General features: G+C 39.2%; 1 protein-coding gene and 1 pseudogene across 3 annotated transcripts in view; one reads left to right on the top strand and one right to left on the bottom strand.

The window, feature by feature from the left end:
• The window catches only part of FAAH2 (fatty acid amide hydrolase 2), a 399,339-nt gene that overhangs the window by 86,297 nt on the left and 285,338 nt on the right, over window positions 1-27,704 (bottom strand). The window lies entirely within an intron of this gene.
• On the top strand, window positions 23,972-26,967 carry LOC104003911 (C-1-tetrahydrofolate synthase, cytoplasmic-like; annotated as a pseudogene).

The raw sequence follows: 27,704 nt of genomic DNA, 5'->3' as shown, positions 1-27,704 counted from the left end.
GGACAGAGAAAGAGTTTGATGAATTGATAGAAGAAGGCTTCAGAAGGTGGTTAATAACAAACTCCTCCAAACTAAAGGAGCATGTTCTAACCCAATGCAAAAAAAGCTAAGAACCTTGAAAGAGAGAGGAATTGCTAGCTAGAATAACCAGGTTAGAGAAGAACATAAATGATCTGACAGAGCTGAAAAACACAGCATGAGAACTATGTGAAGCATACACAAGTATCAATAGCCAAATCAATTAAGCAGATAAAGGGCATCAGAGATTGAAGATCAACTTAATAAAATAAAGCGTGAAGACAAGATTAGAAAAAAAAAGAATGAAGAAAGCAAACAAAGTCTCCAAGAAATATGTGAAACTATGTGAAAAAGACCAAACCTATGTTTGATTGGTGTACCAGAAAGTGACAGAGAGAATGGAACCAAGTTGAAAAACACTCTTCAGAATATTAAAAGACGAACTCCCCCAACCTAGCAAGACAGGCCAACATTCAAATTCAGGAAATACAGAGACCACCACAAAGATACTCCTCAAAAAGAGCAACCCCAAGACACATAATCGTCAGATTCACCAAGGTTGAAATGAAGAAAAAAATGTTAAGGGCAGCCAGAGAGAAAGGACAGGTTATCCACAAAAAGAAGCGCATCACACAAACTGCAGAACTCTGCAGAAACCCTGCAAGCCAGAATAGAGTGGGGGCCAATATTCATCATTTTTAAAGAAATTAATTTTCAACCCAGAATTTCACATCCAGCTAAACAAAGCTTCATGAGCAAAGGAGAAATAAAATTCTTTACAGAGAAGCAAATACTGAGAGATTTTGTCACCACCAGGCCTGCCTTACAAAAGCTCCTGAAGAAAGCACTAAACATGGAAAGGAAAAAACTGTACCAGCCACTGCAAAAAAAAAAAATACGAAATTGTAAAGACCATCAATACTATGAAGAAACTGCATCAACTAGGGAGCAAAATAACCAGCTAGCATCATAATGACAGGATCAAATTCGCACATAACAATATTAACCTTAAATGTAAACAGGCTAAATGTCCCAATTAAAAGACACAGACTGGCAAATTGGATAAAGAGTCAACAGCCATCAGTGTGCTGTATTCAGGAGACCCATCTCACTTGCAAAGACACATATAGGCTCAAAATAAAGGGATGAAGGAATATTTACCTAGCAAATGGAAAGCAAAAACAAGCAGGGGTTGCAATCCTACTTTCTAATAAAACAGATTTTAAACCAACAAAGATTAAAAACAGGCAAAGAAGGGCATTACATAATGATAAAGTGATAAATGCAACAAGTAAAGCTAACCATCCTAAATATATATGCACCCAATATAGGAGCACCCAGATTCATAAAGCAAGTTCTTAGAGACCTACAAAGAGACTTAGACTCCCACAAAATAATAGTGGGAGACTTTAACACCCCACTGTCAATATTAGACAGATCAAAAACACAGAAAATTAACAGGGATGTTCAGGACTTGAACTCAGCTCTAGACCAAGTGAACCTAACAGACATCTACAGAACTCTCCACCCCAAATAAACAAAATATACATTATTCTCAACACCACAGGACACTTATTCTAAAAATGACCACATAATTGAAAGTAAAACACTCCTCAACAAACGAAAAAGAATGAAAATCAAAACAAAGAGTCTCTCAGAACACAGTGCAATCAAATTAGAAGTCAGGATTAAGAAGCTCACTCAAAACTGCAAAATTACATGGAAACTGAGCAACCTGCTCATGAGTGACTACTGGGAAAATAACAAAATTAAAGCAGAAGTAAAGAAGTTCTTTGAAACCAATGAGAACAAAGACACAATGTACCAGAATATCTGGGACACTGCTAAAGCAGTGTTTAGAGGGAAATTTATAGCACTAAATGCCCAAAGGAGAAAGCAGGAAAGATCTAAAATTGACACCCTAACATCACAATTAGAAGAACTAGAGAAGCAACAGCAAACAAATTCAAAAGCTAGCAGAAGACAAGAAATAACTAAGATCAGTGCAGAACTGAAGGAGAGAGAGAAATGAAAACTCGTCGAAAAATCAACGAATCCAGGAGCTGTTTTTTTTTGTAAAGATCTACAAAATATATAGACTGCTAGCCAGACTAATAAAGAAGGAAAGAGAGAAGAATCAAGTAGATGCAATAAAAATGAAGGGAATACCACCACTGATCCCATAAAAATACAAACTACCATCAGAGAATACTATAAATATCTCTATGCAAATAAACAAGAAAATCTAGAAGAAATGGATAAATTCCTGGACACGTACACCCTCCCAAGACTAAACCAAAAAGAAGTCGCATCCCTGAATAGACCAATAACAATTGCTGAAATTGAGGCAGTAATTAATAGCCTACCAACCAAAAAACAAAAAAAAACCCAGGACAAGATGAATTTACAGTCAAATTCTACCAGAGGTACAAAGAGGAGTTGATACCATTTCTTCTGTAACTCTTCCAAACAATAGAAACAGAGGGAATCCGCCCTAACTCATTTTATGAGTCCAGCATCATCCTGATACCAAAACCTGGCAGAAAGACAACAAAACAAGAAAATTTCAGGCAAATATCCCTCATTAATATCAATGCAAAAATCCTCAATAAAATACTGGCAAACTGAATCCAGTAGTGAATCAAAAAGCTTATCCACCACAATCAAGTCAGCTTCATCCCTGGGATGCAAGGCTTGTCCAATATACACAAATCAATACATGTAATCCATCACATAAACAGAACCAATGACAAAAACCACATGATTATCTGAATCGATGCAGAAAAGGCCTTTGATAAAATTCAACACCCTTTCATGTTAAAAGCTCTCAATAAACTATATATTGATTAAACATATCTCAAAATAATAAGAGCTATTTATGACAAACCTACAGCCAATATCATACTGAAGAGGGAAAAGCTGGAAGCATTTATTTGAAAACTGGCACAAGACAAAGATGCCCTCTCTCACCACTCCTGTGTAAAATAGTATCAGAATTTCTGGCCAGGGCAATCGGGCAAGAGAAAGAAATACAAGGTATTCAAATAGGAAGAGAGGATGTCAAATTGTCTCTGTTTGCAGATGACATGATTGTATATTTAGAAGAGCCCATAGTCTCAACCCAAAATCTCCATAAGCTTATAAGCAACTTCAGCAAAGTCTCAGGATACAAAATCAATGTGCAAAAATTACAAACATTCCTATACACCAATAACAGACAAACAGAGAGCCAAATCATGAGTGAACTCCCATTCACAATACCTACAAATACAACTTACAAGGGATGTGAATGACCTCTTCAAGGAGAACTACAAATCACTGCTCAAGGAAATAAGAGAGGACACAAACAAGTGGAAAAACATCCCATGCTCATGGATAGAAAGAATCAATATCATGAAAATGGCCATACTGCCCAAAGTAATTTATAAATTCAATGCTATCCCCATCAAGCTACCATTGACTTTATTCACAGAGTTAGAAAATATTTTAAATTTTATATGGGAACAAAAAAGAGCCTGTACAGTCAAGACAATCCTAAGCAAAATGAACAAAGCTGGAGGCATCACACTACCTGACTTCAAACTATACTGCAAGGCTACAGTAACCAAAACAGCATGGTACCAAAACAGACATATAGATAAATGGAACAGAACAGAGGTCTCAGAAATAACGCCACACATATACAACCATCTGATCTTCGACAAACCTGACACAAGCAATGGGGAAAGGATTCCCTATTAAATAAATAGTGCTGTGAAAACTGGCTAGCCATATGCAGAAAACAGAAACTGGACTCCTTACTTACACCTTATACAAAAATTAACTCAAGATGGATTAAAGACTTAAATGTAAGACCTAAAACCATAAAAACCTTAGAAGAAAACCTAGGCAATACCATTCAGGACTTACGCATGGGCAAGGACTTCATGACTAAAACACCAAAAGCAATGGCAACAAAAGCCAAAATTGACAAATGGAATCTAATTAAACTAAAGAGCTTCAGCATAGCAAAGAAACTATCATCAGAGAGAACAGGCAACCTACAGAATAGGAGAAAATTTTTGCAATCTCTCCATCTGACAAAGGGCTGATATCCAGAATCTACAAGGAACTTAAACAGCTTTAGAAGAAAAAAACAAACCTCACCAAAAAGTGGGTGAAGCATATAAACAGACACTTCTCACTAGAAGACATTTATGCAGCCAACAAACATGAAATAAAAAGCTCGTCATTACTGGTCATTACAGAAATGCAAATCAAAACCACAATGAGATACCATCTCATGTTAGTTAGAATGGCGATCATTAACAAGTCAGGAAACAACAGATGCTGGAGAGGGTGTGGAGAAATAGGAACGCTTTTACACTGTTGGTTGGAGTATCAATTAGTTCAACCATTGTGGAAGACAGTGTGGTGATTCCTCGAGGATCTAGAACCAGAAATACCATTTGACCCAGCAATCCCATTACTGGGTATATACCCAAAGGATTATAGATTATTCTACTATAAAGACACACACACACATATGTTTATTGCAGCACTGTTCACAGTAGCAAAGATTTGGAACCAAGGCAAATACCCATCAATAATAGACTGGATAAAGAAAATGTGGCACATATACACCATGAAATACTATGCAGCCAGAAAAGAAGGATGAGTTCATGTCCTTTGCAGGAAGATGGATGTAGCTGGAAACCATCATTCTCAGCAAACTAACACAAGAACAGAAAACCAAACACTGCATGTTGTCACTCATAACTGGGAGTTGAACAATGAGAACACATGAACACAGGGAGGGGAACATCACATGCTGGGGCCTGTCATAGGGTGGGGTGCTAGGGGAGGGATAGCATTAGAAGAAATACCTAATTTAGATGACAGGTTGTTAGGTGCAGCAAACCACCATGGCATGTGTATACCTATGTAACAAACCTGCACATTCCGCAGAACTTAAAATATATATGTATCCCAGAACTTAAAATATAATTTAAAAAAAGAAAGAATAAAATCTAGTGTTTGGTATCACAATAAGGTGACTATAGTTATCAACAATGTATTCTATATTTCAAAATAACTAGAAGAGTCGATTTGGAATATTACTAACACAAAGTAATAATAAATGTTTTAGGCAATGGATATCCCAATTACTAGATTTTATTATTATGCATTGTATACTTGTATCGAAATATTACATGTACCCCATAAATATGTACAACTAGTATGTATCTGTTAAGATAAAGAAAATTTTAAAAGAGTAATACTCCCATAAGAATAGTTGCAGATGAAAAATAATTTAATTTATTCATTAAAAATAATAATGTTGTGGGAGCTTTCGATTCTAGGTGTAGCACCCTGGTGGAACAAAAAACTCCAAGAGTAAATATGTTGAAGAGGGTAAGAGAAGTAGTTTCCCATTAACCATATCACCTCTACCCTAAGGTAACAGAGCTTGGTGCCAAAAGAGGCCCAAGGAAAAGGAAATTTCTCCCACAAATTAAAGTTGGACACACAGCTTCCCCGGCCATGCAGAATACTGCCCAGGAGATGACCTTCTCTCTTGCCCCACTCAAAACAGAGTACATCAGCAAAGCTGAATTCTCTGCAGTTAACTAGGAGCAGTGAAAAGGAGAGGAAACACATAAGAGCCAGCATGCAATACACAATAATCAGTCATGAATACTACTTACCAGTACATGGACTCCACCAAGAAAATTGTCCATAAGCCCTGCAGGGTGACTTACCTGAGGACCCCACACGCAGCCAACATGTGCCCCAAGCTTTCTTCCTCCCCAATGGAAAGCACCCCACACATCTCTGTGCATGACTCACATGAGAACAATAAATAGCATATGGATCTCATAATCAGGTCAGAATCTTAACAGTCAGCTTGAATCTTCTGGATTGAGAGAGGGCATACAAACTTGAACAACTCAGGACACACTGCTTTAGGGAAAATAAATGGGATGGTCAGAGTACCAGGTCTCGCTTTGCAGCATAGAGAGAAGGTAAACAATACTCAGTCTTTCCCCCTAAGAATAATTAAGAAGAGTGAAGAAGGCACATCCATGGAAAAGGTCTGAACGCCTCCCAGAATATCTGGCTGGGCTCACTGGTAAAGATCTTTCTTCCCCAAAGCCTGTTATAAACAGTAGAGAAGATAACTGCTTTTTCAACTGTGAAGACAACAATCCAAGCCTCCAAGGAACATAAAGGATCAAGGAAATATGAAAGAATTGAAGGACCAAAATAAAGCCCCAGTGACTGACCCCAAAGAAATATAGAACTACAAATTGCCTGACAAAGAATTCAAAATAATCACTTTAAAGAATCTTAGCGAGCTACAAGAAAACTCAGAGAGACAACTAAATGAATTCAGGAAAATGATACACAAACAAAATGAGAAGTACAACAAAGAGATACAAACAATTAAATAAAAGAGAAAGGAAAAGAAATTCTAGAGGTGCAGAATACAATGTCTGAAGTGAAAAACGCAATAACAGACTCAATCAAACAGAATAATCATCAAACATGAACACAGGTCATTTGAAGTTATCTAGTCAGAAGGAAAAAAACAAAAAAGAATTATTAAAAAGAGTAAAGAAAGCACATGGGACATATTGAAAACCATCAAGCAAACCAGTATACACATTATGTAAGTAATGTAAGTAAACGTAGAAAGCTTATTTAAAGAAATAATGACAAAAACTTTCTCAAATATGCAAGGGGAAACAAACTTCCAGATCAAGAAAGCACAAACAACCCCAAATGGTTTGAGCCTAAAACAGTGCTCTCACTGAGACACACTATAATCGAATAATCAAAAGTCGAAGACAGAGAGTAATTTGAAAAGAGCAAGAGAAAAGCAACTTGACACATACAAGGGAACCTCCATGAGATTTTTAAAATAATGAATAACTGAGGTTTTATTTTATTTTATTTATTTTTAACTTTTAAGTTCAGGAGTACATGTGCAGATTTGTTATATGAGTAAATTTGTGTCATGGAGGTTTGTTATATAAATAATTCCATCACCCAGGTATTAAGCTTAGTACTCATTAGTTATTTTTCCTGATCCTCTCCCTCCTCCCAAGCTCCACCCTCTGATAAGCCCCAATTTGTGTTGTTCCCCTCTATATGTCCATGTGGTCTCATCATTTAGCTCCCACTTAAAAGTGAGAACATGTGTTATTTGGTTTTCTGTTCCTGCATTAGTTTTCAAAGGAAAATGACTTCCAGCTCCATCCAGGTTCCTGCAAAGGATATGATCATGTTCTTTTTTATCACTGCATAGTATTCCATGATATATATGTATCGCATTTTGTTTATCCAGTCTATCATTGATGGGAACTTAAGTTGATAACATGTCTTTGCTACTGTGAATAGTGCTGCAATGAACATACACATGCATGTGTCTTTATAATAGAATGATATATATTCCTTTGGATATATACCCAATAATGAGACTGCTGGGTCCAATGGCATTTCTGTGTTTAGATCTTTGAGGAATCACCACGCTGTCTTCACAATGGTTTAACTAATTTACTTTTAGTGAAATTGTCAACAGAAACATTGCAGACAAGAAGAGAAGGATATCATATATTCAAATACTGAAAAACAAACAAACAAAAAACGGCCAGCCAAGAAATCTATACCCAGCAAAACTGCTATTCAGAAATGAGGAGAAATACTTTTCCAAAAATACAAAGGCTGAGGGAATTTAAAACCACTATAACTTCTTTACAAGAAATGCTAAAGGAAGTACTTCAAATTGAAATAAAAGGGCACTAATTAGTAACATAAAAATGTAAGTATAAAATTCATTGGTATCAATAAATATATAGTCAAATTTATAATATTCAAATGCTGTAATTTTGGTAGATAAACGATTTGAACTCTAATATAAAAATTAAGATACCAAATTATTATAAGTAAGTTTATCTGCAATAATTTCTTTTTTTAATTTTATTATTATTATACTTTAAGTTTTAGGGTACATATACACAACGTGCAGGTTTGTTACATATGTATACATGTGCCATGTTGGTGTGCTGCACCCATTAACTCGTCATTTATCATTAGGTATATCTCCTAATGCTATCCCTCCCCCCTCCCCCCACCCCACAACAGTCCCCGGTGTGTGATGTTTCCCTTCCTGTGTCTATGTGTTCTCATTTCTTAATGGACATAGAGTATACAAATATATAAATTGTGACATCAATAACACAAAATGTGAGGGTAGGAAAAATAAAAGTATATAGTCTCTGTATGTGATTATAAACTTAAAACAGACTGTTATAAGATGTTTTATATAAGCCTCAAGATAATCACAAAGAAAAAAACCTTTAGTAGTTACACACACAAAAAAAGATAAAAGAATCAAAGCATCCCAATACAAAAACACATCAAATCACAAAAGAATAAAAAAAGGGAGAAAAAACTAAAACATTAGAAAACAATGAATAAAATGGTAGTATTAAGCCCATACCCATCAATAACTACCTTAAATATAAGAAGAATAAATTAGTCAACCAAAATATATAGTGGCTGCACAGGAACAAAAACAAACTCATAAACAAGATCCAACTATAACATGCTGCCTACAAGAGATTCACTTTAGCTTTACAGGAAAATAGGATGAAAGTAAAGAGATAGAAAAATATATTCCATGCAAATTGCAGCATCAAAAAGTAACAGAGGTGGCTATACTTAGGCAAAATATAGTTGAAGTAAAAAATAAGGCCCACAAGAGACAAAGGAGGTTATTATATAATGATAAAACAGTCTATTATTCAAGATGATATTACAATTTGCTTTATATAGTTATATGGTCCAATGTTGATGAGATATATATAGCTACATAAAGCAAATTATAATAGATCTGAAGACAGTAACAAAATAATTGTACAGTACTTCAACACTCCACTTTCAACAATGTATAGATCATCTGGAGAGAATATCAACAAGGAAATACTGGACTTAAACTACACTTGAGAACAAATCGACCCAACTGGAATATAAAGAATATTCCATCTAGCAGCAGCAGAACACACATTCTTCTCAAGTGCTCATGGAACATTCTCCAAGACAGACAATTTGTTAGGCCACAATACATGTCTTACCAAATTTAAAAACATTGAAATCATATGAAGTATCATTTCAGCCACAATGTTATGAAACTAAAAATCAATTTAGAAAATTAGAAAACTCCCCATTATGTAGAAATAAACAAATATCCTTCTGAAAAAAAATGGGTCAACTAATAAAAGGAAATTAAAAAAAAACTTGGACAAATGAAAACAAAAACACAACACACCAAATACTATGAGTTGTAGCAAAAGCTGTTCTAAGGGAGCACTTATGGCAATAAACACCTACATTAGGATACAAGAAAGAATACACATAAAACACCTAACATCACACTTCAGGAAACTAGAAAAGAGGACAAAATAAGCCCAAAGTAAACATAAGGAAGAAAATAATAAATATCAGAGTAGAAATAATGTAATACTGAAAAAAACTAAGATTTTTTTAAAAAAACTGAAGAACAACATTGACAAAACATTAGCTGGACTACCTAAGAAAACATAGAAAAGACTCAAATAAATAAAATAAAAAATAAACAAGTAGTCATAACAAGTGGAAACATAGAAGAAAAAATTGTAAGAGACTAATATAAACAATTATATGTCAACAGATTGGATAACCTATAAGAAATAAGTAAATTCCTAGAAACATAGAACCTACACCACAAAAACTACAAAGGCTGAGTCATTAATAAACTGAAAGTCTGAACACACCAATAATGAATAAAAAGATTAAATAAGTAATCAACTCTCCCAAAAAAAAGATAAGCCCAGAACCTGATGGTTTCACTAGTGAATTTTACCAATGATTTAAAGAAAAATTAATGACGATCTTCAAACTCTTCAGAAAAATCAAAGAGGAGGAAAACAATTACAGACCTATTCTACAAGCCCAGCATTACCCTGATATCAAGGCCAGATAAAAAATAAAATTACAGGTAAATATCTGAGATGAACATAAATACAAAAATCTTCAACATAATACCAGAAAACCTAATTCAACCATGTTAAAAGGATAATACAAAACAATTAATTGAGATTCATCCCTGGGATGCATAGATATTTTAATACAACAATGTGCTGCATATGATGTTTTGGTCAATAATGAACCATATTTATGATGGTGGTCGCATAATATTATAATACCAGTATTATTTATATGTTTATATATGTTTGGATAAACACATACTTACCATTGTATTAAAATTGCCTACAATTTTCAGTACAGTAACATGCTGTATATGTTAGTATCCTAGGAACTAGAGACTATACTATATAACCAAAGTTTGTAGTAGGCTATACCATCTATGCTTCTGTAAGTACACTCTATATTGTTCACACAGTAACAAAATCGTCTAACAATGCATTTCTACAAATGTATCCCCATAGTTAAGGGACACAAGTCTGTATATGAAAATCAATAAACATGACACACCACATTACCAGAATGAAGGATAAAAATCATAGTATCACTTCATTACATGTAAAGAAAAATACACTTGACAAGATTCAACATTATTTTTGTGATAAAAGCTCTCAACAAATTAAGTACAGAAGAAATGTATCTCAACACAATCAAGGTCATATATCACAAGCCCACAGCTAACATCAGACTCAATGGTGAAAAGCTGAGAGCTTTTCCTCATAAGGAATAAGATAAAGGTGTTCACTTTGGCTATTTCTATTCAACATGTCACTGTAAGTCTTAGCCAGAGCAATGAGGCAAATAAATAAATAAATAAATAAATAAATAAATAAATAAATAGCATGCAAATTGGAAAGGAAAATGCAAAATTGTGTTTGCAGATGACATGTTCTCATACGTAAAAATCCTAATATTTCACATGAAATGTTAGAAATAAATCAGGAAATAATCTAATTTACAATAGAATTAAAATGATTAAAATACTAAGACATAAGTTCAACCAAGAGGAGAAAGTCTGTACACTAATAACTATATAACATTGATGAAAAAATTAAAATAGGCAGAAAAGAATGGAAAGATATTCCATGTTCACAGATTGGAAAATTAATATTGTTACTATCTTCATATGAACCAACCAGATCTACAGACTCAATGCATTTGCTATCAAAATTCAAATGAAATTTTCTTACATAAATAGAAAAGATAATCCTAAAATTTGTATGGAACTACAAAAAGCCATGAATAGCCTAAGCAATCTTTATCAAAATAATAATAATAATAATAATAATGTGGAAGCATCACACTTCCTAACTTAAAATTATATTACAAAGCTATAGTAACCAAAACAGTATGGTATTGGCATCAAAACAGACACATTGCCTGAATAGAATTGAAAGCAAATAAAACTAAATCCATGCGTATAAAGTCAAGAAACTTTTGACAAAAGTAACAAGAATACATAGTGAAGAAAGAACAATCTCTTCAATAAGTTATTTTATGAAATCTGGATATCCATTTGCAAAAGAATGAAATTAATCCCTTATCTTAAACCATACACAAAAATCATCTCAAAATGGATTGAAGATTTAAACATAAGACTTGCCAGTTCTCAGACAAGGAAATTAGCGTCTTTCTGATTCGAGTTTGGAGCAGCTTCTCCAATGCGAGCCCCTTCCAGGCTTCCCATTAGATGACTGACTAGAGATGCCAAATGCCAGTTCTCCTCATAAAAGAGATCAAAGTTATGGGTGAGCAGTCACCCCGAGTGGAAAGCTGAGGGAAGAGTGCCAAAAACTCTCAGAGAGCTACAGAATAAGCTAGGGTACAGAAAAGAAAGGCAGCAAAAATCTGGCAGAGATTGGCCCCCAAAAAGCTTGGAGTTCCATGGACAGGTTAGATAGGGTACTACTTTGCTCCCCTCACCCCTGTGACAGAATACTGACCAACAAATTGTTGGAAAGTTCCTCTGCCCTCATGAGCCTGAGTAACACTCTCAATGGTTATTTGGGAACTTCCTGGGGGCAGAACACTGGTTGGTGAGCTCCTGCAGTTGTACTCACATGATTCCTTAACCCAAATTCAGGTGGAAGGTGCCATAAAGGTTTTGCACTCAGTATAAGCCACCATCCTGCCCATGGAATCTCAGCTCTTATTTCACTGCATCAACAGATACCCTGCAAACATACCCCAGAATCTGGTCTGACTTCAACAAATAAGAGGATCACTAGATCCTTAGGGAACTGCAGGATCCCTAGAGATCTAGACTTTGGCATGAGCCACCATTATGGGAATGGGGAGCAGAGCCCTCCAAAGCACCCCTTGGGACAAAGGAAACACAGGTACAATGCTGATCTCCAATGCAGGAGAGAGTATGGTTCTGTCTCAGTGGATGGGCAGCACTAGTGACTGGCAACAAATGTAGAGAGATCACCTCCTGCCACCCCATCTATTGCCACAGATGCAGCCAAGGCTTTTCCCACTGGGGGCTGGTGCAAGTGCACTTTGTGGTAGCTCTTCTAGCACTTTTAATAGTGGCTCCATCCACACTGAATGTGTGCCCACCGCCTGGGCTCAAACAATGACTGGGGTTCATCTTCCTCTCTCTATACAGAGTGGTAGCATCCCTGCCACAGAGTGCAGACCAGCCACAGAACTGTATGTTTTGGGCTGCAGGAAGACGCCTGCCCAAAGGCAATTTTGGCAGTAACTGGCAGATGGGCATTTCCTGCAAACCTCAGTCACATTGTGGACTAGAGATAAAAGACAGCATATATCTGAACTGAAGGTTATGATCCCTGTGTCAGGGGCATTATAGGAAAGCAGATTATGTACCTTCCTGTCCAGGACAAGTTGCTGGTGCAGCCCCCTCCCCTAAGATCTCAGCATATCAAACCAAACACTCCCTCTACCGTCCCCATCAGGGTGGGTGTTTCCATAATTCATTAGAGTACCCCAGGGTAAGCTGGCTCTTACGCATCCCCTACTCTACTGTAGAGCAAACTTCCCACCAAATAAAAACCTGCTGACACAGCATAGTGCTAACGTGCAAGATAAGCTTTCTGAGAGCTCTCCACTCCCAGCTCACAGAAGATAGTGTGCCAGATCATATGGCCAATGCATCATTACGATAAGCAGCATTTGAGAAAGCCACGACACAAAAGTTATATATAGCCAAAGAACTCATACAGAGCCTTTGGCACATTGAAAGCACCCAGGTATGGAGGCAAAAGGTCATACATGACATCCATTACAGTCAAACCACTGAGGAATTTTTATCTATACAATGGCATTTTCAAAACTAAGAAGTGACAGCTGCTTCAAATGAGAAGGAACCAGTGCAAGAACTCTGGCAGTACAATAAGGGAGATTGTTTTGACACCCCCAAAAGACATCAATATCTCCATAGCAATGGATCCTAACCAAAATGAACACTTTGAAATTACAGATAAAGAATTGAAAATATAGATTGTAAGGTAGCTCAATTAGATTCAAGAGAAAGTTGAAAGCCAAAATAAATTTTAAAAATTCAGGATATGAAAGATGAGATAAATATATTGAAAAACCAGAACTTCTGAATATTAAAAAGTCACTAAATGAATTACAAAATACAGTTGAAAACTTTAATGACATACTAGATGAAGCAGAAGAAAGAATTTCAGAGCTTAAAGACTGTTCTTTTAAATTAACACAGTCAGAGAAAAATTTTTTTAAAAAATTAAAAAATGGGGCAACCCCCCTTGGGCCCTCTCCCATTTTATGGGAGCTCTGATATATGGCTGGAGCTGAGCTTTCACTCACCATCCACCACTGCTGTTTGCTGCCGTCGCAGACCTGCCACTGACTTCCACCACTCTGGATCTGGCAGGGTGTCTGCCACACTACTGATCCAGCGAGGTGCCCATTGCCGCTCCCAATCGGGCTAAAGACTCACCATTGTTCCTGCATGGCTAAGTGCCTGGGTTCGTCCTTATCAAGCTGACCACTAGTTGCTGGGTTCCATGGTTCTCTTCCATGACCCACAGCTTCTATTAGAGCTATAACACTCACTGCATGGTGCAACATTCCATTCCTTGGAATCTGTGAGGCCAAGAACCCCAGGTCAGAGAACACGAGGCTTGCCACCATCTTTGAAGTGGCCCGCCACCATCTTGGGAGCTCTGGGAGCAAGGATCCCCCGGTAACATTTGGTGACCATGAAGGGACCTCCAAAGTGGTGAGTAATATTGGACTACTTTTGCTTGCTATTCTGTCCTATCCTTCCTTAGAATTGGAGGAAAATACCAGGCACCTGTCAGCCAGTTAAAAACGATTAGCATGGCCACTGGACTTAAGACTCAGGTGGGAAGCTGTCTGGGAAAGGGCTTTCTAACAACCCCCAACCCTTCTGTGTTGGGAGTGTTGGTCTGCCTGGAACCAGCTTCTGCTTTCAATTTTTCTGGGGAAGCTGAGGGCCGACTAGAGGCAGAAAGCTGTCATCCTGAACTCCCGGTATTAGCCGGTTGAGATCATGGTGCAGCCAGAAGTCTCTACTCAACAGTCACCCATGCGTGTGCCCCTACCTTTCCTTCTGACCCATACCTCCTGGGTCTGGACCACGACTTTCCTGAAAGAGTAGCCCCAAAATTCTCATTACCTCTGAATCTACTTCCTCCTATCCCTGCCTCCTAGATACTAATGCTTCAGACCTTCACTTCCTCTCCCAAGTATTACAGCAGGTTGTATCTCCAAAGGGATCTAAGGAAGATCTATGCTGCATCCTTAGGCCCCTAGGCTATGAACCCAGGGAGTCTTGTCGCTGGTGTCCCTCCCAATTTAGGCATACAACTCTTGACGTGAGCAGTTATGTGGGACCCATTCCCTACCACCCTTGTCAGGGCCTTAGAACTGATAACCCAGTACTTTAACAACTGTAACTGGGTCTACAACAACATAATAGATCAGGATGAAAGCAAATTGAGTAAATAAAAGGGAGGCACATATTCATATAGTGGCAAATGGGGGCAATGAGCGAATGTCCTTCCACTGTTTCCAAAATCCATCTACAAAGACAGAAAGGAGAAAGAAAGAGAGAAAGAGAAAGATAGAAGTAGTAAAGAAAAAACAGTGTACCCTGTTTCTTTAAAAGCCAGGGTAAATTTAAAACCTATAATTGATAACTGAATGTTTTCTCCATGACCCTATAACACTCCAATACCACTTTGTTGTCAGTGTAAACAAGGACGTAGCCTGAAAGCACTGAGGCCACTGATAACCAGTAACCTTCCTATAAAAAATTTTTAACCCAGGAACCTGTGGATGGCCCAAATGCATTCATTCTGTAGCAGCAACTGCTTTGCTAACAGAAGAAAGTAGAAAATTAGCCTTTAGAGGAAACCTCATTGTGAGCACACATCACCAGTTCAGAACTATCCTAAGTCAAAAAAGCAAAAAGGTAGCTTACTAACTCAAAAATCTTAAAGTATGGGGCTATTCTGTTAGAGAAAGATAATTTAACATTAACCACAGAAAATTCCGTTAACCCAGCAGATTTCCTAACAGGGGATTTAAATCTTAATTACCATACAAATGTCCGAACAGACCTAGGAGGGACTCCCTTCAGAACAGGACAATAGATGGTTCCTCCCAGGTGACTGAGAAAAAAACACAATGGGTATTCAATAATTGAGGGAAACTCTTGTAGAAGCAGAGTTAAGAAAATTGCCTATTGGTCTGCTCAAACGTGCGAGTTGTTTGCACTCAGCCAAGCCTTAAAATACTTACAGAATCAAAAAATCTATCTCAATCCTGACTCAAAAGGTTACCCACACCCTCTCTGAAATGAATTTGCATAAGAACGGTTGTTTGTAGGAATGCATCTTGATAGGGCAAATGGGTTATTATGAAATACTCAGGAACCCAGCCCAGCTCTAGAACTCGCCCCTGAGTGCAAAGGCAATGTCAGGCTTGCTGGTAAAGGACCACTAGAATCCAGCAGCCCAGACCCCTTTCTTTGTGGTCAAGAAAGGCAGGAAAACAGGTGCAGGACTGCTACATCGGTGAGCGTAACTAATCCAATAAGCAGAGGTCTATGGGTGACCTGAAAAGGAATAAGCATTAGGACCACAGAGGATGCTGTAAGACTAATGCCCATCGGAAAATTACTAGGGGTGCTGGCGTCCCTATGTTTGTTTGTTTGTTTTTTTCAGATGGGAAACTTCCCCCCAAGGCAAAAATGCCCCTAAGATGTATTCTGGAGAATTCGGCCCAGTCAGAGTGTATGTGCCTTTTTCCTCTCAGACTTGAAGCAAATTATAATAGACCTAGGTAAATTCTCAGATAACCCTGATGGCTATACTGATGTTTTACAAGGGTTAGGACAATCCTTTGATCTGACATGGAGACATATAATGTTACTGCTAGATCAGACACTAACCCCATATGAGAGAAGTGCCACCATAACTGCAGCCCGAGAGTTTGTCAATCTCTGGTATCTCAGTCAGGTCAATGATAGGATGACAACAGAGGAAAGAGAACAGTTCCCCACAGAACAATTCTGCCACCAGGCAGTTCCCCGTGTAGACCCTCAGAGGGATGCAGAGTCAGAACATGGAGATTGGTGCCACAGACATTTGCTAACTTGCGTGTTAGAAGGACTAAGGAAAACTAGGAAGAAGCCTATAAATTATTCAATGATGTCTACTATAACACAGGAAAGGAAGAAAATCCTACTTCCTTTCTGGAGAGACAAAGGGAGGCATTGAGGAAGCATACCTCTCTGTCACCTGACTCTATTGAAGGCTAACTAATCTTAAAGGATAAGTTTATCACTCAGACAGCTGCAGACATTAGAAAAAAATCTTCAAAAGTCTGCCTTAGGCCTGGAGCAAAATTTAGAAACCCTACTGGAGTTGGCAACCTCAGTTTTTTATAATAGAGATCAGGAGGAACAGGTGGAACAGGACCAATGAGATAAGAAAAAGGCTACCACTTTAGTCATGGCACTCAGGCAAGTGGAATTTGGAGGCTCTGGAACACGGAAAAGCTGGGCAAATTGAGTGCCTAATAGGGCTTGCTTCCAGTGTGGTCTACAAGGACACTTTAAAAAGATTGTCTGAGTAGAAATAAGCCGCCCCCTCATCCATGCCCCTTATGTCAAGGGAATCACAGGAAGGCCCACTGCCCCAGGGGACGAAGGTCCTCTGAGTCAGAAGCCACTAACCAGATGAACCAGCAGCAGGACTGAGGGTGCCCTGGGCAAGAGCCAGCCAATGCCATCACCCTCACAGAGCCCTGGGTATGCTTGAACATTGAGGGCCAGGAGGTTAACTGTCTCCTGAACATTGGCAGAGCCTTCTCAGTCTTACTCTCCTGTCCCGGACAACTGTCCTCCAGATCTGTCACTATCCGAGGGGTCCTAGGACAGCCAGTCACTAGATACTTCTCCCAGCCACTAAGTTGTGACTGGGGAACTTTACTCTTTTCACATGCTTGTCTAATTATGCCTGAAAGCCCCACTCCCTTGTTAGGGAGAGACATTCTAGCAAAAGCAGGGGCCACTATACACCTGAACATAGGAGAAGGAACACCCATTTGTTGTCCCCTGCTTGAGGAAGGAATTAATCCTGAAGCCTGGGCAACAGAAGGACACTATGGATGAGCAAAGAATGCCTGTCCTGTTCAAATTAAACTAAAGGATTCCACCTCCTTTCCCTACCAAAGGCAGTACTCCCTTAGACCCGAAGCCCAACAAGGATTCCAAAAGATTGTTAAAGACCTAAAAGCCCAAGGCCTAGTAAAACCATGCAGTAGTACCTGCAATACTCCAATTTTAGGAGTACAGAAACCCAACGGACAGTGGAGGTTAGTGCAAGATCTCAGGATTATCAATGAGGCCGTTGTCCCTCTATATCCAGCTATACCTAACCCTTATACTCTGCTTTCCCAAATGCCAGAGGAAGCAGAGTGGTTTACAGTCCTGGACCTTAAGGATGCCTTTTTCTGCATCCCTGTACATCCTGACTCTCAATTCTTGTTTGCCTTTGAAGATCCTTCAAACCCAATGTCTCAACTCACTTGGACTGTTTTACCCCAAGGGTTCAGAGATAGCCCCCATCTATTTGGCCAGGCACTAGCCCAAGACTTGAGCCGGTTCTCATACCTGGAAACTCTTGTCTTTTGGTATGTGGATGATTTACTTTTAGCTGCCCGTTCAGAAACCTTGTGCCATCAAGCCACCCAAGTGGTCTTTTTTAAATTTTTTATTTATTTATTTTTGAGACAGAGTCTCACTCTGTCGCCCAGGCTGGAGTGCAGTGGCATGATCTCGGCTGACTGCAGGCTCTGTCTCCTGGGTTCACACCATTCTTCTGCCTCAGCCTCCCAAGTGGCTGGGACTGCAGGCGCCCGCCACCACACCTGGCTAATTTTTTTGTATTTTTGGTAGAAATGGGGTTTCACCATGTTGGCCAGGATGGTCTCAATCTCCTGACCTTGTGATCTGCCTGCCTCAGCCTCTCAGGGTGCTGGGATTGCAGGCATGAGCCACTGCGCCCAGCCCCACCCAAGTGTTCTTAAATTTCCTTGCCACCTGTGGCTACAAGGTTTCCAAACCAAAGGCTCAGCTCAGCTAACAGCAGGTTAAATTCTTAGGGCTAAAATTATCCAAAGGCACCAGGGTCCTCAGTGAGAAATGCATTCAGCCTACACTGGCTTATCCTCATCCCAAAACCCTAATGAAACTAAGAGGGTTCCTTGGCATAACAGGCTTCTGCCGAACATGGATTCCCAGGTACAGTGAAATAGCCAGGCCATTATACACACTAATTAAGAAAACTCAGAAAGCCAATACCCATTTAGTAAGATGGACACCTGAAGCAGAAGTGGCTTTCCAGGCCCTAAAGAAGGCTCTAACCCAAGCCCCAGTGTTAAGCATGCCAACAGGGCAAGACTTTTCTTTATATGTCACAGAAAAAGCAGGAATAGCTCTAGGAGTCCTTACACAGGTCCGAGGGGCCAGCTTGTAACCTGTGGCATACCTGAGTAAGGAAATTGATGTAGTGGCAAAGGGTTGGCCTCATTATTTATGGGTAGTGGCAGCAGTAGCAGTCTCAGTATCTGAAGCAGTTAAAATGATACAGGGAAGAGATCTTACTGTGTGGACATCTCGTGATGTGAATGGCATACTCATTGCTAAAGAAGACTTGTGGCTGTCAGACAACCGTTTGCTTAAATATCAGGCTCTATTACTTGAAGGACCAGTGCTGCGACTGCACACCTGTGCAACTCTTAATCTAGCCACATTTCTTCCAGAAAATGAAGAAAAAATAGAACATAACTGTCAACAAGTAATTGCTCAAACCTACGCCACTCGAGGGGACCTTCTAGAGGTTCCCTTGACTGATTCCGACTTCAACTTGTACACTGATGGAAGTTTATTTTTAGAAAAAGGACTTTAAAAAGCGTATTATGCAGTGGTCAGTGATAATGGAATACTTGAAAGTAATCCCCTCACTCCAGGAACTAGTGCTCAGCTGGCAGAAATAATAGCCCTCACTCAGGTGCTAGAATTAGGAGAAAGGAAAAGGGTAAATATATATACAGACTCTAAATATGCTTACCTAGTCCTCCATGCCCATGCAGCAATATGGAGAGAAAGGGAATTCCTAACTTCTGAAGGACAACCTATCAAACATCAGGAAGCCATTAGGAGATTATTATTGGCTGCACAGAAATCTAAAGAGGTGGCAATCTTACACTACTGGGGTCATCAGAAAGGAAAGGAAAGGGAAATAGAAGGGAACCGCCAAGTGGATATTGAAGCCAAAAGAGCCACAAGGCAGGACCCTCCATAAGAAATGCTTATAGAAGGACCCCTAGTATGGGGTAATCCCCTCCAGGAAACCAAGCCCCAGTACTCAGCAAGAGAGAGAGAATGGGGAACCTCACAAGGACATAGTTTCCTCCCCTCAGGATGGCTAGCCACTGAAGAAGGGAAAATACTTTTGTCTGCAGCTAACCCATGGAAATTATTTAAACCCTTCACCAAACCTTTCACTTAGGCATTGATAGCACCCATCAGATGGCCAAATTATTATTTACTGGACCAGGCCTTTTCAAAACTATCAAGCAGATAGTCAGGGCCTGTGAAGTGTGCCAAAGAAATAATCCCCTGCACTGCAGGCCATACAAATCCCCTGCACTGCCAGGACACACATTTCAATCCCTGTATCTTTAACCTCCTAGTTAAGTTTGTCTCTTCCAGAATCGAAGCTGTAAAACTACAAATCATTCTTCAAATGGAGCCCCAGATGCAGTCCATGACTAAGATCTACCATGGATTCCTGGACCGGCCTGCTAGTCCATGCTCGGATGTTGATAACATCAAAGGCACCCCTCCAAAGAAAATCTCAACGGCACGATGCCTACTATGCCCCAATTCAGCAGGAAGCAGTTAGAGCGATCATCAGCCAACCTCCCCAACAGCACTTGGGTTTTCCTGTTGAGAGGGGGTGACTGAAAGACAGGACTAGCTGGATTTCCTAGGCCGAATAAGAATTCCTAAGCCTAGCTGGGAAGGTGACCGCATCCACCTTTAAACACAGGGCTTGCAACTTAGCTCACACCCGACCAGTCAGCTAGTAAAGAGAGCTCACTAAAATGCTAATTAGGTTAAAACAGGAGGTAAAGAAATAGCCAATCATCTATCGCCTGAGAGCACAGAGGGAGGGACACTGATCAGGATATAAAACCTAGACATTTGAGCCGGCAGCGACAACCCCCTTTGGGTCACCTCCCATTTTATGGGAGCTCTGTTTCAGTCTATTAAATCTTGCAACTGCAAAAAAAAAAAAAAAAAATTAAATGAACAACATCTTCAAGAAATATAAGATTGTGTAAAGCAACCAGATCCGCAATGCATGGCCATTCCTAAGGGAGAAGAAAAAGTAAGAAATTTGGAAAACATATTTGACGGAATAATTCAGGAAACATTTCCTGATTTTGTTAGAGTTGTAGATATTCAGATACCAGAAATTCTGAGAACACCTGTGAGATATTACAGAAGATTAATATCATCAAGGCATATAATTATTTGATTATCCAAGTTCAATGTGAAAAAACAAATCTTAAAAGCAGCTCCATTGATGGGCATTTGGGTTGGTTCTAAGTCTTTGCTATTGTGAATAGTGCTGCAATAAACATACGTGTGCATGTGTCTTTATAGCAGCATGATTTATAATCCTTTGGGTATATACCCAGTAATGGGATGGCTGGGTCAAATGGTATTTCTAGTTCTAGATCCTTTTGATAGACTGGATTAAGAACATATGGCACATATACACCATGGAATACTATGCAGCCATAAAAAAAGATGAGTTCATGTCCTTTGTAGGGACATGGATAAAGCTGGAAACCATTATTCTCAGCAAACTATCACAAAGAGAAAACCAAACACCACATGTTCTCACTCATAGGTGGGAATTGAACAATGAGAACACATGGACACAGGAAGGGGAACATCACACATCGGGGCCTGTTGTGGGGTGGGGGGAAGGGGGAGGGATAGATTAGGAGATATACCTAATGTAAATGACGAGTTAATGGGTGCAGCACCCCAACAAGGCACATGTGTACATATGTAACAAACCTGCACATTGTGCACATGTACCCTCGAACTTAAAGTATAATAATAAATAAAAAAAGAAAAAAAAAAGCAGCTACAGAGAATCATCAAATTACCTATGACGGAAATCCCACTAGTCTAACAGTGGACTTCTCAGCAGAAACCTAACAAGCCAGTAGAGATTGAGAGCCTGTTTTTAGCCTCTGTGAAGAAAAAAAAAATGCCAGTAAAGAAGTTTATATCCTGCCAATTAAGCTTTATAAATGAAAAAACGTAAAGTACTTCCCAGATAAGCAAATGCTAAGGGAATTCATCATTGAACCAGCCCTACAAGAAATGTTCATAGAAGTACTAAATATGGAAACAAAAAAATGACACTGACATCATAAAAGCACATGTCACGTGTGCACATGAGCAAAACTCACAGATCTTATCTGGCAGTTACATGATTGAGACTACAAAGCATATAGCTAACATCAGTGTGACAGAAACAGAACCTCATGTATCAGTACTAACATTGAATGTAAATGGCCTAAATACTGCACTTAAAAGATATAGGCTGGCATATTGGATGAAAAAGCAAGACCCAACTAACTGCTGCCTAAGACACCCACCTAATGGTTACAGACAAAAAGCAAAAGGGGGAAGAAGATGTATCATGCAAATGGAACAGAAAACTGAGCTACTCTTTAAACAAACAAAAGTAAACAAAAAACAAAGAAGGGCATTATATAATGAGAAATATAACTATCCTAAATATATATGCACCCAACACTGGCAGACCAAATTCATAAAACAAATATGACTAGACCTAAGAAAATAGAAAGCAATACAAAAATAGTGGGAAACGTAAATAACTCACTGACAATACTAGACAGATCACGAAGGCAGGAAATCAATAAACTCTGGACTTAAATTGGACCCAGACCAAATGAACCGCATAGATATTTACACAACATTTGACAATGTTATGTAAATGACAGAATATACATTTACTTATCTGCATATAGAACATTCTCCCAAATTAACTACATGCTTGGCCATATAGCAAGGCTCAATACACTTGAAAAAATAATAATTATATCAAGTATCTAATTGGACCACAGTGGGATAAATGTAGAAATCGATATGAAGAGGAACTCTCAAAACAACACAAATACATGGGAACTAAATAACTTGCTCCTGCATGACTTTTGGGTAAACAATGAAATTAAGGCAGAAATAAAATAATATTTTTGAAACACAAAAATGGAGACACAACATACCAAAACTCCTGGGATGCAACAATAGCAGTATTAAGAGGAAAAATCATGGCATTAAATGCCCTCATCCAAAAGAGAGAAAAATCCCCAACTAACAACCTAATGCTCCACTTCAAGGAATTAGAAAAACAAGAAAAGAAAAAAAAAAAAAAAAAACTAAACCTAAAGCTAGCAGAATAAAAGAAATAACAAACACCAAAGCAGCACTAAATGAAATTAAGATTAAAATAATTATACAATCACTAAAATGAAAAGTTTGTTCTTTGAAAGGATAGACAAAATTGATAGACCACCAACTAGATTAATTGAGAAGACAGCTGACTCAAATAAATACAATCAGAAATGATAGTGTTGACATTACAACCAATATCACAGAAACAGAAAAGATCATCAGAGACTATTATGAACACAAACTAGAAAACCTAGAAAACATGGATACTTCCTGGACACATACAACCTCCCAAGATTGAACCAGAAAGAAATGGAAATCCTAAACAGGCCAATAACAAGTAATGAATTTGAATCTGTAATACAAAATATCCAACAAAAATGGCCCAGGACCAGATTGATTCACAGCTGGATTTTACCAGACATACAAAAAACTTGTCCCAATCTTACTTAAATTATGCCAAAAATCAAGGAAGAACAATTCCTCTCTAACTCATTCTATGAAAGCAGTATCACCTGATACAAATATTATGCAAGGAAAGAATAAAAAAAACCTTACAAGCTAACATACCTGGTGCATATTGATGCATAAATCCACAATAAAATATTAGCAAATTTAAACAAACAGTACATCAAGCCATGTGGGTTTGATCCCAGAGATTCAAGGATGGTTCAACATATGCAAATCAATAATGTAATTAACCACATAAACAGAATAAAAAACAAACACTACATGATCATCTCAATTGATGAAGAAAAACGACTTGATAAAATCCAACATTTCTTCACAACCAACTAGGCATTTAATATACATACCTCAAATTAATAAAAGCCATCTATGACAAACCCATAGCCAACATCATACTGAATGAGGATAAGGTTAAAGCATTCCTCCTAAGAACTGAACAGGATATTGGTGGTGTCCATCGTGGGCAGCAGACTAATAAAGGCCATGGCACCAGCAGAAATCCTGAACAGGAGGAGATCTCCGCACAAATAAGGGCGAGACTGAAGAATCAAGTCACTCAGTTGAAGGACAAGTACCTGGTTTCACACCAGGCCTGGCAATATTACAGGTTGGCAACAGAGATGATTCCAATCTTTATATAATGTGAAGCTGAAGGCTGCTGAAGAGATTGGGACGAAAGCCACTGACATTAAGTTACCAAGAACAACCACAGAATCTGAGGTGATCAAGTACATCATATCTTTGAATGAAGACTCTACTGTACACGGGTTCGTAGCGCAGCTATCTCTAGATTCAGACAATACACTGAAGGAGTGATCAATGCTATTGCACCTGAAAAGGATGTGGATGGATTGACTAGCATCAGTGCTGGGAAACTTGCTAGAGGTGACCTAAATGACTGTTTCATTCCTTGTATGCCTAAAGGATGCTTGGAACTCATGAAAGAGACAGGGGTGCAGATTGCCAGAAGGCATGCTGTGGTGGTTGGGTGCAGTAAAATAGTCAGGGCCCCGATGCGTGACTTGCTTCTGTGGAACAATGCCACAGTGACCACCTGCCACTCCAAGACTGCCAATCTGGATGAGGAGGTAAATAAAGGCGACATCCTGGTGGTTGCAACTGGTCGGCCTGAAATGGTCAAAGGGGAATGGATCAAACCTGGCAATAGTCATCAACTGTGGAATCAATTATGTCCCAGATGATAAAAAAAAAACAAATGGGAGAAAAGTTGTGGGTGATGTGGCATACGACGAGGCCCGTTCCTGGTGGCTTAGGGCTCATGACGGTTGCAATGCTCATGCAGAGCACTGTAGAGAGTGCCAAGCGTTTCCTGGAGAAATTTAAGCCAGGAAAGTGGATGATTCAGTATAACAACCTTAACCTCAAGACACCTGTTCGAAGTGACATTGATATATCACGATCTTGTAAACCGAAGCCCATTGGTAAGCTGGCTTGAGGAATTGGTCTGCTGTCTGAAGAGGTAGAATTATATGGTGAAACAAAGGCCAAAGTTCTGCTGTCAGCACTAGAACGCCTGAAGCACCAACCTGATGGGAAATATCAGGTGTGACTTGAATAACTCCAACACCCCTGGGAGAAGGGAAAAGCACGACTACAATCGGGCTGGTGCAAGCCCTTCTTGCCCATCTCTCCCAGAACTTTTTTATGTGTGTGCGACAGCCTTCTCAGGGCCCCACCTTTGGAATAAAAGGTGGTGCTGCAGGAGGCGGCTACTCCCAGGTCATTCCTATGGAAGAGTTTAATCTCCACCTCACAGGTGACATCCATGCCATCACTGTATCTAATAACCTTGTTGCTGCGGCTATTGATGCTCAGCTATTTCATGAACTGACCCAGACAGACAAGGCTATCTTTACTCATTTGGTGCCATCAGTAAATGGAGTGAGAAAGTTCTCTGATATCCACATACAAAGGTTAAACAGACTAGGCATTGACAAGACTGACTCTACCACACTGACAGATGAAGAGATAAACAGATTTGCAAGATTGGACATTGATCCAGAAACCATAGCTTGGCAAAGAGTGTTGAATACCAATGATAGATTCCTGAGGAAGATCACGATTGGACAGGCTCCAACGAAGAAAAGTCACACACAGACGGTCCACTTTGATATCTCTGTGGCCAGTGAAATTATGGCTGTCCTGGCTCTCACCACTTCTCTAGAAGACAGGAGAGAGAGACTGGGCAAAATGGTGGTGGCATCCAGTAAGAAAGGAGAGCCCGTCAGTGCTGAAGATCTGGGGGTGAGTGGTGCATTGATAGTGCTTATGAAGGACACAATCAAGCCCAATCTCATGCAGAGATTGGAGGGCACTCCAGTGTTTGTCCATGCAGGCCCATTTGCCAACATCACACACGGCAATTCCTCTATCATTGCAGACCGGATCACACTCTAGCTTGTTGGCCCAGAAGGGTTTGTAGTGACGGAGGCGGGATTTGGAGCAGACATTGGAATAGAAAAGTTTTTTAACATCAAATCCCAGTATTCTGGTCTCCACCCTCACGTGGTGGTGCTTGTTGCCACTGTCAGCGCTCTAAAGATGCACAGGGGTGGCCCTATGGTCACTGCTGGAATGCCTCTTCCCAAGGCTTACATAGAGGAGAACCTGGAGCTGGTTGAAAAAGGCTTCAGTAACTTGAAGAAACAAACTGAAAATGCCAGAATGTTTGGAATTCCAGTAGTAGTGGCCGTGAATGCATTCAAGACAGATACAGAGACTGAGCTGGACCTCATCGGCTGCCTTTCCAGAGAACAGAGGGCTTTTGATGCCGTGAAGTGCACTCACTGGCAGAAGGGGGCAAGGGTACCTTAGCCCTGGCTCAGGCTGTCCAGAGAGCAGGACAAGCACCCAGCAGCTTCCAACTCCTTTATGACCTCAAGCTCCCAGTTGAGGATAAAATCAGGATCATTGCACAGAAGATCTATGGAGCAGACAACATTGAATCACTCCTCAAAGCTCAACACAAAGCTGAAGTCTACACAAAGCAGGGCTTTGGGAATCTCCCCATCTGCATGGCCAAAACACACTTGTCCTTGTCTCACAACCCAGAGCGAAAAGGTGTCCCTACAGGATTCTTTCTGCCCATTCGCGACATCCATGCCAGCATCGGGGCTGGTTTTCTGTACCCTTTAGTAGGAACGATGAGCACAATGGACTCCCCACCCAGCCCTGTTTTTATGATACTGATTTGGACCCTGAAACAGAACAGGTGAATGGATTATTCTAAACAGATCATCATCCATCTTCAAGAAGCTATTTTGAAAATCTGGCCAGTGTCTATTCAGGCCCACTGGGAGTTAGGAAGTATAAGGCAGCCAAGAGTCAGCCCCTGCCCAGAAGATCTGAAACTAATAGTAGGAGTTTCCCCGGATGTCATTTTCAGCCTTAATTCTCATCGTGTATAAATTAACATAAATCATGCACATGTCTATTTACGTTAGTGACGTTCCACAGAATAAAAGGAAATAGTTTTGCCAAAAAAACAAACAAACAAACAAAAAAAAAAAAAAACAAGAACTGAAAAAAGACAAGGATCTCCACTCTCACCACTCCTATTCAACATAGTAGTGGCAGTTCTAGCCAGAGGAAAGGGATCCAAATTTAAAAAGAAGTAGTCGTGTTATCTCTGCTTGCTGATGACATATCTAGAAAACCTAGACTTTACATAAAATTCCTATATTTGATAAACAATTTTGGTAAAGTTTCAGGATACCAAATCAATGTAAATAAAGTCAGTAGCATTTCGATACACCAATAGCATTAAACCTAAGAAACAAATAAAAAATTCCATCCCATTTACACTAGCCATTTACAAAAATAAAATACTAGGAATATGATTAACCAAGGAGGTTAAAGATCACTATAAGGAGAAATACAAAACACTGATATAATAAATCATAGATGCCAGAAACAGAAAAAGATCTTATGCTCATGGACTGGAAGTATCACTAGTTAAAACGACCATACTGCCAAGAGCAATCTACAGACTAAACATAACTCCTATCATTACAAATATAATTTTTCACAGAATTAGAAAAAAAATCCTAGAATACATATATAACAAAAAAAGAGCCTGAGGAGCCAAATAAATTTTTCATAAAAAGAAAAAAGAGGCCCCACATTATCTGACTTCAAAATATACTAAAAAACTACAGTA

This window comes from Pan troglodytes, chromosome X, assembly GCF_028858775.2.
Source record: "Pan troglodytes isolate AG18354 chromosome X, NHGRI_mPanTro3-v2.0_pri, whole genome shotgun sequence".
NCBI classification, from domain to species: domain Eukaryota; kingdom Metazoa; phylum Chordata; class Mammalia; order Primates; family Hominidae; genus Pan; species Pan troglodytes.
Note: the sequence above shows the minus strand (reverse complement) of the source record. Positions and strands in the feature narration are given on the sequence as shown.